This window comes from Meles meles, chromosome 13, assembly GCF_922984935.1.
Source record: "Meles meles chromosome 13, mMelMel3.1 paternal haplotype, whole genome shotgun sequence".
NCBI classification, from domain to species: Eukaryota; Metazoa; Chordata; class Mammalia; order Carnivora; family Mustelidae; genus Meles; species Meles meles.
In genome coordinates, this window is record NC_060078.1 from 48,511,047 (window position 1) to 48,525,288 (window position 14,242).

The 14,242-nt window shown below is 39.8% G+C and overlaps 1 pseudogene; it reads right to left on the bottom strand.

Annotated features, from left to right (window-relative positions):
• Positions 1-6,479: 6,479 nt before the first annotated feature.
• On the bottom strand, positions 6,480-13,946 carry LOC123955053 (annotated as a pseudogene).
• Positions 13,947-14,242: the final 296 nt, after the last annotated feature.

Genomic DNA, 14,242 nt, shown 5'->3' on the forward strand with positions numbered 1-14,242 from the left:
GGAGCATGGAACATTTTCCCATTTCTTTGACTCTAGTTACTCTTAAAACAACTCACATCCCCACTGAAGCCATAATGACCTTACTAATGCAAATCTGACCTAGCTTACCAGGGTTTCAACCCTAATGAATCCCCTGTTGCCCTCAGATATGCTAAAATCATTATCCACAAGTCTTCCTATTTTGGTTCCTGAATGTCTATTTCCATTCAACTACTGAAAAACTCTCTTCTTGCATGTGGTATTTGACATCACTTATAGTTTAGACTTTACCTATGCCTTCAGCTCATCTTGTTCTATTTGTTTTCCATCTCACCATCCATGTAAGCGTATGGAAACATGATTTTATGGAGACATGCTTCACAAATGCTGTTGATCCTCTTGAATTGTTGATCCTCCATTTTATTACCAAAATGGAAAATTTCTTGTGTCTTCTAAGACACAAAATTTCTTATGTCTTCCTTATGTTCTGACTTTAATTTACTGTGGTATCCCATAACAAAGACTAAACTTAGCCAAGACACAATGACAAGGTGATCATTGCATTATTATGTCCCCGATCTGATGGATCTATACATATACAAAATGAATGCTTTTGGTGATAGTGTATGTGTAGGCATGTGTTATTGATGAATGTCTTTCTGCTTTAAAACATATGCATTGGTATACAATTTGTTTTTTTTTAAGTTTTTTTATTAATTATTTTTATTAACATATAATGTATTATTTGTCCCAGGGGTACAGGTCTGTGAATCGTCAGGCTTGCATATTTCACAGCACTCACCATATCACATACCCTCCCAAATGTCCATTATATAATTTGTTTTTACCATTACATGGCCCTACAACTGCTTTGAAGCTATAATCAGGGTATACAGTGGGAATCAGATTATTGGATATTAGAACTCAATGAAATCATTCCACCTATTCTTCCTTCTGGTACTTCCATAACTCAACATGTGAGATGGGTTGAATCTGTCTTGTTTTTGAAGAAATTATCAAGAAAGATCTACTTAATAGAGAGAGCAGAGAGTAGCTTTTAGCTCTCAGATAAACCATGTATATAACAATCAAAATAACCTTTTGATTGTCTTCAAAACATATAGAGTACCTTCTCCCATTCTGTGGGTTGCCTCTTTGTTTTATTGACTGTTTCTTTTGCTGTGCAGAAGCTTTTTATCTTGATGAAGTCCCACAAGTTGATTTCACTTTTGTTTCCTTTGCCTTTGGAGACATGTCTTGAAAGAAGTTGCTGTGGCCCATGTCAAAGAGGTTACTGCCTATACCCTCCTCCCACCCCCAGGATCCCAACAGATTCCTGCCTCACATTGAGGTCTTTTATCCACTTCGAGTTTCTCTTTGTGTATGGTGTTAAATAATGATCGAATTTCATTCTTCTATGTATAGCTGCCCAATTTTCTCAGCACCATTTATTGAAGAGACTGTCTTTTTCCCGCAGTATATATTTTTTTAATTAATTTATTTATTTTTTCAGCGTAACAGTATTCATTGTTTTTGCACAACACCCAGTGCTCCATGCAATATGTGCGCTCCGTATTACCCACCACTTGGTTCCCCCAACCTCCCACCCTCTGCCCCTTCAAAACCCTCAGGCTGTTTTTCAGAGTCCACAGTCTCTTATGGTTCACCTCCCTTCTCCTCTCCATCTCCCAATATCCTCCATGTCATTTGTTATGCTCCACAAATAAGTGAAACCATATGCTACTTGACTCTCTCTGCTTGACTTATTTCACTCAGCACAATCACTTCCAGTCCCGTCCATGTTGCTACAAAAGTTGGGTATTCATCCTTTCTTTTTCTTTTTTTTAAATAAACATATAATGTATTTTTATCCCCCTAGGAACATCGGCAAAGGCAAGGGAAGCAAGGGCAAAAATGAACTATTGGGATTTCATCAAGATCAAAAGCTTTTGCACAGCAAAGGAAATAGTTAACAAAACCGAAGGACAACTGATAGAATGGGAGACGATATTTGCAAATGACATATCAGATAAAGGGCTAGTATCCAAAATCTATAAGGAACTAGCAAACTCAGCACCCAAAGAACAAACAATCCAATCAAGAAATGGGCAGAGGACATGAACAGACATTTCTGCAAAGAAGACATCCAGATGACCAACAGATACACGAAAAAGTGCTCCACGTCACTCAGCATCAGGGAAATACAAATCAAAACCACAATGAGATATCACCTCACACCAGTCAGAATGGCTAAAATTAACAAGTCAGGAAATGACAGATGCTGGCGAGGATGCGGAGAAAGGGGAACCCTCCTACACTGTTGGTGGGAATGCAAGCTGGTGCAACCACTCTGGAAAACAGCATGGAGGTTCCTCAAAATGTTGAAAATAGAACTACCCTATGATCCAGCAATTGCACTACTGGGTATTTACCCTAAAGATACAAACATAGTGATCCGAAGGGGCACGTGCACCCGAATGTTTATAGCAGCAATGTCTACAATAGCCAAACTATGGAAAGAACCTAGATGTCCATCAACAGATGAATGGATCAAGAAGTGGTATATATACACAATGGAATACTATGCAGCCATCAAAAGAAATGAAATCTTGCCATTTGCGACGACGTGGATGGAACTAGAGGGTATCATGCTTAGTGAAATAAGTCAGTCGGAGAAAGACAACTATCATATGATCTCCCCGATATGAGAACATGGAGATGCAACATGGGGGGTTAGAGGGATAGGAGAAGAATAAATGAACAAGATGGGATTGGGAGGGAGACAAACCATAAATGACTCTTAATCCCGCAGTATATTTTTTTTCCTGCTTTGTTGAAGATTATTTAACCATAGAGTTGTGGGTCCATATCTGAACTCTCTACTCTGTTCCACTGGTCTATGTCTGTTTCCGAACTCTCTAATCTGTTCCACTGGTCTATGTCTGTTTTTGTGCCAGTACCATGCTGTCTTGCTGATCACAGCTTTGTAGCTAAGCGTGAAATCAAAGCTGATATCCATGATCTATAAAGAACTCCTCAAACTCAACACACATAAAACCGATAATCACGTCAAAAAATGGGCAGAAGACTTGAACAGACGCTTCTCCAAAGAAGACATACAAATTACTAACAGACACATGAAAAAATGTTCATCATCATCAGTCATCAGGGAGATTCAAATTAAAACCACATTGAGATACCAACGGAGAGGATGTGGAGAAAGGGGAACCCTCTTACACTGTTGGTGGGAATGCAAGTTGGTGCAGCCACTTTGGAAAACAGTGTGGAGATTCCTTAAGAAATTAAAAATAGAGCTACCTTATGACCCTGCAATTACACTATTGGAAATTTACCCCAAAGATATAGATATAGTGAAAAGAAGGGCCATCTGTACCCCAATGTTCGTAGCAGCAATGGCCAGAATTGCCAAACTGTGGAAAGAGCCAAGATGCTCTTCAATAGATGAATGGGTAAAGAAGATATGGCCCATATATATGATGGAGTCTTACGCCTCCATCAGAAAGGATGAATACTCTACTTTTGTATCAACATGGACAAGACTGAAGGAGATTATGCTGAGTGAAATAGGTCAAGCAGAGAGAGTCAATTTTCATATGGTTTCACTTACTTGTGGAGCATAAGGAATAACATGGAGGACATTAGGAAAAGGAAAGGAAAAGTGAATTGGGGGAAATCAAAGGGGGAGACTGTGGACTCTGAGAAACAAACTGAGGGTTTTGTAGGGGAGGGGGTGGGGGGATGGGTGAGCCTGGTGGTGGGTATTAAGGAGGGCACGTATTGCATGGAGTACTAGGTGTGTTGCATAAACAATGAATCTCGGAACACTGAAAAAATTAAATTAAATTTAAAGAACCATATAAATAGACAAGAAAACAAACTATTAAAGAAAATGGACTAACAAACTGAATAGACACTATTCCAAAGAGGACAAACAAATGGCTCACAGGTACATGAAAAGATGCTCACCACTACTAATGGAAATGCAAACGTCACTAAAGGAAAAATACAAGTAAGACCACAATGAGATATCACTTCACACTTCTTTAGATAGCTTTTACCAAAAATCCCCACAAAGGATAAGAAGAGTTAGGAAGGATGTGAAGAAAAAGGGACGCTTGTACACTGTTGATGAAAATGTAAGTTGGTGAAGCCTCTCTGGTAAACAATATGGTATTTTCTGAAACATTTCAAAATAGAATTACAATTTGATCCAGCAATCCCACCTCTGGGTATATAGCTAAAGGAATTAAAATATGGATCTCAAAGAGATATCTGTACTCTGTGTTCACTGCAGCAGGTTTCACAATAGCTACAATGTGCAAATAACCTTAAAGTCCACATAAAGAAGAATGGATAAATAAAATGCAGTATATATACATTATGGAATATCATTAAACCTTTGCAAAGAAGGAGATCTTGCCACTTGTAACCACATGGATATACATGGAGGACACTATTCTAAGGGAAAATGCTGGCAACAGAAAGACAAACATTGCATGATTTCACTTATATGTGGAATCTAAACAAATACCTGCAAGTAGAGTGTGGAATGGTGATTGCCAGGGGCTGAGGGAGAGTGAAATAAGAAGGTATTGATCACGTTTCAGTTATACATAAGTTCTGTAGCTCTGTATAGCATAGGTCCTATGACTAAGAATAGTTTATTGCCTACTTAAGATTTTGCTAAGAGGTTTAGATCTTTAATTAACTGCTTTTACCCACCATGTAAGGGCAAAAATTCAACAACAAAAGGGTCAGGAAGAAATTTTTGAAAGTGACAGATAGATGAATGGCATTGATAGTAAAGATGGTTTTAAGGGTGTATACTTATTTCTGAACACATGAAATTATAAACATGATATCTACAGCTTTTTGAATGTCAATCATAAATCAGTGAAGTGGTTTAATTTTTATATTTGGAAAGGTCATGAATACAGAATTAGCTTAGGGAACTTGTCTCAATAAAATGTTTTGAGGATCACAATTTAGTGCATTAATCTCCAAATTAGGGTTTGTCCTTCATGGGGGACCATATATGGCTGGCAACAACCATCCTGGATTTATAGACTCAGTTTTGGATTTCTGGTCTTCATTTTTCTATTTGTCAAGCTCAGTCTTCAATGATAGTCTCTCTCAAGGTTATATGAAGTGCATTTAGTTACTTTAAGTATAATAAATTATTATCAAATCCTGGCTAACACCTTGGGGAGATTCACAGTGTTTTCAGTAGTTTGAACATAATTCCTTGATTTATTGCTAAATTATTGAAACTTATCTACTTCCATACACTCTTCAGGAGTTCAAATCTCAGGGTGGAACATTATTTCCATATTCCTGCAGCATCTTTTTGCTGTATCCATGAATATTTTCAAGTGGACCCTAGAGATTATCTGGCTCAATCTTTGTATTTTATGAAGAAGAAGACTTACATATTTTTGGAAGTTGACCAGTTGAAGGCAGCACCAGGCTTGTCCACTGCAAATGATTCAGAGTCTACTTTGGCCCCTTTGTATTCCATTCCCACTGCCACTTCCCTAAGCCATTATTCTTTTTCTTGGGAAAGAGAATGGGTACAGTGTCTGTACCCATTTTTGTACTCTGATTTTGGCTTTTACAACCTCTGTTCAATACAATGTTTACAGTCATTTGTGAATTTTTAGGGCATCTTTGATATTTCTTCATTCTCCATCAGGTGAAATCTAAACTTTGTAATGGAACCATCAAGGTCAAATAGAATCTAATATTGGTGTAGAATATGTTTCATGAAAGGTATTTGAGATTATCTAACCTCGGGGTCTGGTTTAAAAATAAAATAAAAATTGTGTTAATCTTTGTAGAGATGCTTCCTCTGAAGAAAATATAGATACATCCTAGTTGGAAAGTAAGTGTGAAAGGTACAAAATTTAAGGATTGAGTTCATGGAAATGTTGGTTCTAATGTGGGTTATTTACTAATAACCCACATTATTATTATTCACAAGGTTCTTCACAAGATAACCTTATGGTTGACAACACAAGTCAAGCAAGAAAACTATTTAATTCGTTTCTTTTCATTAGCACTATGAAGTATGTAAGCAAATAACTTAGGTTCCCTCATCCTGAAACTTTAGAAGAAATTTTGGAAGTATGAGATAAGTGCTCCCTTCCACAGATATACACAAGTACTCTGTGATATCAGCTTTAGGAGAGGAATCAATCATAAGTATACATTATGCATCTGAGGGGTTGGAGCTCCTTAGGAAATAGGAGCTGGTCAGCTGTGGGATGATGTAGTCATTCCTTTTTTCCTGGACAGTGGTCTAAGCTTGAAAAGACTTCTGTTTCTCTCCAGCATGAGATGATGCATACATATGTACCTAAGCTAACAGCATTTCAGAGCATACCTGAATCAAACCAAATATATTCCAAGGTGCCAGAATGCAGACAAATGGTTCTCTGAAGCCTTCTACTCCAAGACCATGTCATTCTTTTTTTTCATCTTCATCTTTTCATTCTGCACATCATCTCTCTCAGAGCCCGGTGGACCTGCTTGTTCCACAGAGTGTAGATGACAGGGTTCAGCAGTGGGGTCACCACTGTGTTCACAAGGGCAGCCTCTCTGTTGGAGTCCAACCTGTTCTTTTGCCTTGGTTTGACATATATAAAGACACTACTTCCATACATCAGAGAGAGGACTATGAGGTGAGAGGAGCAGGTGGAGAAAGCTTTCTGTTTCTCCTTGGCTGATGGGAGTCGTACAATTGTGACAACTATGTTGCTGTATGCAATAACGGTTATGATACGGGATGTCAACAAAATAAATAAGGCAAGGAAAAAAGCCAACATTTGGATAAACCTTGTGTCAGAACAGGAGAGATGAATCAGGGGGCCTATGTTGCAGAAGAAGTGGGGGATGACATGGGGACCACAGAAGGATAACTGGGAAATCTTCACTAGTGGACCAGTGATAAGAGTGAAGGGCAATGTGAAGCAGGTAGCAACCAGGATAAAGCAAGTCTTCAGTTTCATGATAGTCGGGTAATGCAGAGGTTTGCAAATGGCCACATACCGATCCAGAGACATCACTGCTATGAGGAGGAAACCTGTTGCTCCCAGAAATACAATAAGAAAGGCTTGTATGAAACAGGCAGGAAAGGAAATAGTTTTCCTGCCTAAAAGAAAGATGAGCAACAACTTAGGGATAACAGCATTTATGAAACAACACTCCAAAAAGGAAAAGATGCGGGGGAGGAGTCAAGATGGCGGAGAAGTAGCAGCCTGAGACTACATCAGGTAGCAGGAGATCAGCTCGATAGCTTATCTAAACATTGCAAACACCTACAAATCCAACGGGAGAGTGAAGAGAAGAAGAACAGCAACTCTAGAAACAGAAAATCAACCACTTTCTGAAAGGTAGGACTGGCGGAGAAGTGAATCTAAAACGACGGGAAGATAGACCGCGGGGGGAGGGGCCGGCTCCCGGCAAGCGGCGGAGGAACGGAGCACAAAATCAGGACTTTTAAAAGTCTGTTCCACTGAGGGACATTGCTCCAGGGGCTAAACCGGGGTGAAGCCCACGCGGGGCCAGCGTGGCTCCAGGCCCCGCAGGGTCACAGAAGGATCGGGGGTGTCGGAGTGTCGGAGAGCTCGCAGCTATTAGAACGGAGAAGCCGGCTGCCAAGACAGAGCCGAGGACTGAACTCTCAGCTCGGGGTTACCTTGAACTGGTCGCGGGCTGGGTGAGCTCCGAGCGCGGCTAGAGGCTGGGGATACGGGAGTGATTGGGTGCTGTCCTCTGGGGGCGCACTGAGGAGTGGGGCCCCAGGCTCTCGGCTCCTCCGGGCCGGAGACTGGGAGGCCGCCATTTTCATTCCCGTCCTCCGGAACTCTACGGAAAGCGTTCAGGGAACAGAAGCTCCCAAAAGCGAACCCGAGCCGATTACTTAGTCCGGCCGCCGGTAAGGGCGGTGCAATCCCGCCTCGGGCAAAGACACTTGAGAGTCACTACAACAGGCCCCTCCCCCAGAAGATCAACAAAATATCCAGCCAGGACGAAGTTCATCTATCAAGGAGAAAGCAGATTCAATTCCTAAGACAGCAGAGCAATTCCAGAGGAGGAGAAAGCAAAGCACGGAACTCATGGCTTTCTCCCCATGATTCTTTAGTCTTGCGGCTACTTCAATTTTTTTTTCTTTTTTCAATTTTTTTTTCTTTTTTCAATTTTTTTTCTTTTTTCTTTTTTCTTCTTCTGCTAAATTTTTTAAAACTTTTACCCTTTTCTTTTTTAACATTTTTTGACTAGTTCATCTAAATATATATATTTTTTCTTTCTTTTTTGTATTTTTTTATTTGTTTTATTTTTTAAATTTTTTTCTTTCTTTTTTTTTTTTTTCTTTTTTTTTCAGAAGCTGTTTTATCCCCTTTCTCCCCCCCACAATTTGGGGTCTCTTCTCATTTGGTTACAGCGCATTTTTCCGGGGTCTTTGCCACCCTTTTAGTAGTTTATTTGCTCCTTCATATCCTCTTATCTGGACAAAATGACAAGGCGGAAAAAATCACCACAAACAAAAGAACAAGAGACAGTACCGAAGGATAGGGACCTAATCAACACAGACATGGGTAATATGTCAGATCAAGAGTTCAGAATGACGATTCTGAACATTCTAGCCGGGCTCGAAAAAGGCATGGAAGATATTAGAGAAACCCTCTCTGGAGATATTAAAGCCCTTTCTGGAGAAATTAAAGAACTAAAATCTAACCAAGTTGAAATCAAAAAAGCTATTAATGAGGTGCAATCAAAAATGGAGGCTCTCACTGCTAGGATAAATGAGGCAGAAGAAAGAATTAGTGATATAGAAGACCAAATGACAGAGAATAAGGAAGCCGAGCAAAAGAGGGACAAACAGCTACTGGACCATGAGGGGAGAATTCGAGAGATAAGTGACACCATAAGACGAAACAACATTAGAATAATTGGGATTCCAGAAGAAGAAGAAACAGAGAGGGGAGCAGAAGGTCTATTGGAGAGAATCATTGGAGAGAATTTCCCTAATATGGCAAAGGGAACAAGCATCAAAATCCAGGAGATGCAGAGAACCCCCCTCAAAGTCAACAAGAATAGGTCCACACCCCGTCACCTAATAGTAAAATTTACAAGTCTTAGTGACAAAGAGAAAATCCTGAAAGCAGCCCGAGAAAAGAAGTCTGTAACATACAATGGTAAAAATATTAGATTGGCGGCAGACTTATCCACAGAGACCTGGCAGGCCAGAAAGAGCTGGCATGATATATTCAGAGCACTCAACGAGAAAAACATGCAGCCAAGAATACTCTATCCAGCTAGGCTATCATTGAAAATAGAAGGAGAGATCAAAAGCTTCCAGGACAAACAAAAACTGAAAGAATTTGCAAACACCAAACCAGCTCTACAGGAAATATTGAAAGGGGTCCTCTAAGCAAAGAGAGAGCCTAAAAGTAGTAGATCAGAAAGGTACAGAGACAATATACAGTAACAGTCACCTTACAGGCTAATAATGGCACTAAATTCATATCTCTCAATAGTTACCCTGAATGTTAATGGGCTAAATGCCCCAATCAAAAGACACAGGGTATCAGAATGGATAAAAAAACAAAACCCATCAGTATGTTGCCTACAAGAAACTCATTTTAGACGCGAAGACACCTCCAGATTTAAAGTGAGGGGGTGGAAAACAATTTACCATGCTAATGGGCATCAGAAGAAAGCTGGAGTGGCAATCCTTATATCAGATCAATTAGATTTTAAGCCAAAGACTATAATAAGAGATGAGGAAGGACACTATATCCTACTCAAAGGGTCTGTCCAACAAGAAGATCTAACCATTTTAAATATCTATGCCCCTAACGTGGGAGCAGCCAACTATATCAACCAATTAATAACAAAATCAAAGAAACACATCAATAATAATACAATAATAGTAGGGGACTTGAACACTCCCCTCACTGAAATGGACAGATCATCCAAGCAAAAGATCAACAAGGAAATAAAGGCCTTAAATGACACACTGGACCAGATGGACATCACAGATATATTCAGAACATTTCATCCCAAAGCAACAGAATACACATTCTTCTCTAGTGCACATGGAACCTTCTCCAGAATAGATCACATCCTGGGTCACAAATCAGGTCTCAACCGGTATCAAAAGATTAGGATCATTCCCTGCATATTTTCAGACCACAATGCTCTGAAGCTAGAACTCAATCACAAGAGGAAAGCTGGAAAGAACCCAAATACATGGAGACTAAACAGCATCCTTCTAAAGAATGAATGGGTTAACCAGGAAATTAAAGAAGAATTGAAAAAATTCATGGAAACAAATGATAATGAAAACACAACAGTTCAAAATCTTTGGGACACAGCAAAGGCAGTCCTGAGAGGAAAATATATAGCGGTACAAGCCTTTCTCAAGAAACAAGAAAGGTCTCAAGTACACAACCTAACCCGACGCGTAAAGGAGCTGGAGAAAGAACAAGAAAGAAACCCTAAACCCAGCAGGAGAAGAGAAATCATAAAGATCAGAGCAGAAATCAATGAAATAGAAACCAAAAAAACAATAGAAAAAATCAATGAAACTAGGAGCTGGTTCTTTGAAAGAATCAATAAGATTGATAAACCCCTGGCCAGACTCATCAAAAAGAAAAGAGAAAGGACCCAAATCAATAAAACCATGAATGAAAGAGGAGAGATCACAACTAACACCAAAGAAATACAGACAATTATAAGAACATACTATGAGCAACTTTACGCCAACAAATTGGACAATCTGGAAGAAATGGATGCATTCCTAGAGACATATAAACTACCACAACTGAACCAGGAAGAAATAGAAAACCTGAAGAGGCCCATAACCAGTAAGGAGATTGAAACAGTCATCAAAAATCTCCCAACAAACAAAAGCCCAGGGCCAGACGGCTTCCCAGGGGAATTCTACCAAACATTTAAAGAAGAACTCATTCCTATTCTCCTGAAACTGTTCCAAAAAATAGAAATGGAAGGAAAACTTCCAAACTCATTTTATGAGGCCAGCATCACCTTGATCCCAAAACCAGACAAGGATCCCACCAAAAAAGAGAACTACAGACCAATATCCTTGATGAACACAGACGCAAAAATTCTCGCCAAAATACTAGCCAATAGGATTCAACAGTACATTAAAAGGATTATTCACCACGATCAAGTGGGATTTATTCCAGGGCTGCAGGGTTGGTTCAACATCCGCAAATCAATCAATGTGATAGAACACATTAATAAAAGAAAGAACAAGAACCATATGATACTCTCCATAGATGCTGAAAAAGCATTTGACAAAGTACAGCATCCCTTCCTGATCAAAACTCTTCAAAGTGTAGGGATAGAGGGCACATACCTCAATATTATCAAAGCCATCTATGAAAAACCCACCGCAAATATCATTCTCAATGGAGAAAAACTGAAAGCTTTTCCGTTAAGGTCAGGAACACGGCAGGGATGTCCATTATCACCACTGCTATTCAACATAGTACTAGAAGTCCTAGCCTCAGCAATCAGACAACAAAAAGAAATTAAAGGCATCCAAATTGGTAAAGAAGAAGTCAAACTATCACTCTTCGCAGATGATATGATACTATATGTGGAAAACCCAAAAGACTCCACTCCAAAACTGCTAGAACTTGTTCAGGAATTCAGTAAAGTGTCAGGATATAAAATCAATGCCCAGAAATCAGTTGCATTTCTGTACACCAACAACAAGACAGAAGAAAGAGAAATTAAGGAGTCAATCCCATTTACAATTGTACCCAAAACTATAAGATACCTAGGAATAAACCTAACCAAAGAGGCTAAGAATCTATACACAGAAAATTATAAAGTACTCATGAAAGAAATTGAGGAAGACACAAAAAAATGGAAAAATGTTCCATGCTCCTGGATTGGAAGAATAAATATTGTGAAAATGTCTATGCTACCTAAAGCAATCTACACATTTAATGCAATCCCTATCAAAATACCATCCATTTTTTTCAAAGAAATGGAACAAATAATCCTAAAATTTATATGGAACCAGAAAAGACCTCGAATAGCCAAAGGAGTATTGAAGAACAAAGCCAAAGTTGGTGGCATCACAATTCCGGACTTCAAGCTCTATTACAAAGCTGTCATCATCAAGACAGCATGGTACTGGCACAAAAACAGACACATAGATCAGTGGAACAGAATAGAGAGCCCAGAAATCGACCCTCAACTCTATGGTCAACTAATCTTCGACAAAGCAGGAAAGAATGTCCAATGGAAAAAAGACAGCCTCTTCAATAAATGGTGCTGGGAAAATTGGACAGCCACATGCAGAAAAATGAAATTGGACCACTTCCTTACACCACACACGAAAATAGACTCCAAATGGATGAAGGACCTCAATGTGAGAAAGGAATCCATCCAAATCCTTGAGGAGAATGCAGGCAGCAACCTCTTCGACCTCAGCTGTAGCAACATCTTCCTAGGAACAACGGCAAAGGCAAGGGAAGCAAGGGCAAAAATGAACTGTTGGGATTTCATCAAGATCAAAAGCTTTTGCACAGCAAAGGAAACAGTTAACAAAACCAAAAGACAACTGACAGAATGGGAGAAGATATTTGCAAACGACATATCAGATAAAGGGCTAGTATCCAAAATCTATAAGGAACTTAGCAAACTCAACACCCAAAGAACAAACAATCCAATCAAGAAATGGGCAGAGGACATGAACAGACATTTCTGCAAAGAAGACATCCAGATGGCCAACAGACACATGAAAAAGTGCTCCACGTCACTCGCCATCAGGGAAATACAAATCAAAACCACAATGAGATATCACCTCACACCAGTCAGAATGGCTAAAATGAACAAGTCAGGAAATGACAGATGCTGGAGAGGATGTGGAGAAAGGGGAACCCTCCTTCACTGTTGGTGGGAATGCAAGCTGGTGCAACCACTCTGGAAAACAGCATGGAGGTTCCTCAAAATGTTGAAAATAGAACTACCCTATGACCCAGCAATTGCACTACTGGGTATTTACCCTAAAGATACAAACATAGTGATCCGAAGGGGCACGTGTACCCAAATGTTTATAGCAGCAATGTCTACAATAGCCAGACTATGGAAAGAACCTAGATGTCCATCAACAGATGAATGGATAAAGAAGATGTGGTATATATACACAATGGAATACTATGCAGCCATCAAAAGAAATGAAATCTTGCCATTTGCGATGACGTGGATGGAACTAGAGCGTATCATGCTTAGTGAAATAAGTCAATCGGAGAAAGACAACTATCATATGATCTCCCTGATATGAAGACATGGAGAAGCAACATGGGGGGGTAGGAGATAGAAGAATAAATGAAACAAGATGGGATTGGGAGGGAGACAAACCATAAATGACTCTTAATCTCACAAAACAAACTGGGGGTTGCTGCGGGGAGGTGGGATTGGGGGAGGGGGAGCGGGCTATGGACATTGGGGAGGGGAAGCGAACCATAAGAGACTATGGACTCTGAAAAACAACCTGAGGGTTTTGAAGGGTCAGGGGTGGGAGGTTGGGGGAACAGGTGGTGGGTAATGGAGAGGGCACGTTTTGCATGGAGCACTGGGTGTTGTGCAAAAAGAATGAATACTGTTACGCTGAAAAAAATAAAATGAGAAAAACACTAATACTATGATACTGGGAAAAAAAAAAAAAAAAAAAAAAAGGAAAAGATGCTCAGGAAAAAGTACATAGGTGTGTGGAGCTGGGAATCGACACAGGTGATGGTGGTTATGACTGCATTTCCTACAGTGGATGCCAGGTATGCCAGCAGGTGTACAAAGAAGAGGACCTTTCCTAGGTGTTGGATGGCAGGAAATCCCTCCAAGGTGAATTCCTGGACAGTTGTCCCATTCCTCATTTCCATGGACACCTTCTTCTATAGCAGCATCCCTGCTGGTCTTATCCTTCAATAGAGACATCAGGGAGCACAAATGTTTTAGAGGAGCATATGATTAAGTTATCTGCCTATCCAAAAAGGTGACTAGGCTGATAGCAAAGTAGTTTAGGCAGTTGGTCCTTGAATCAGAAGGACCTGAGTTCAATACTAGTTCCATACTGAGTTTTTTTTTCCATATTATTTATTTTTTCAGCGTAACAGTATTCATTCTTTTTGCACAACACCCAGTGCTCCATGCAAAACGTGCCCTCCCCATTACCCACCACCTGTTCCCCCAAACTCCCAGC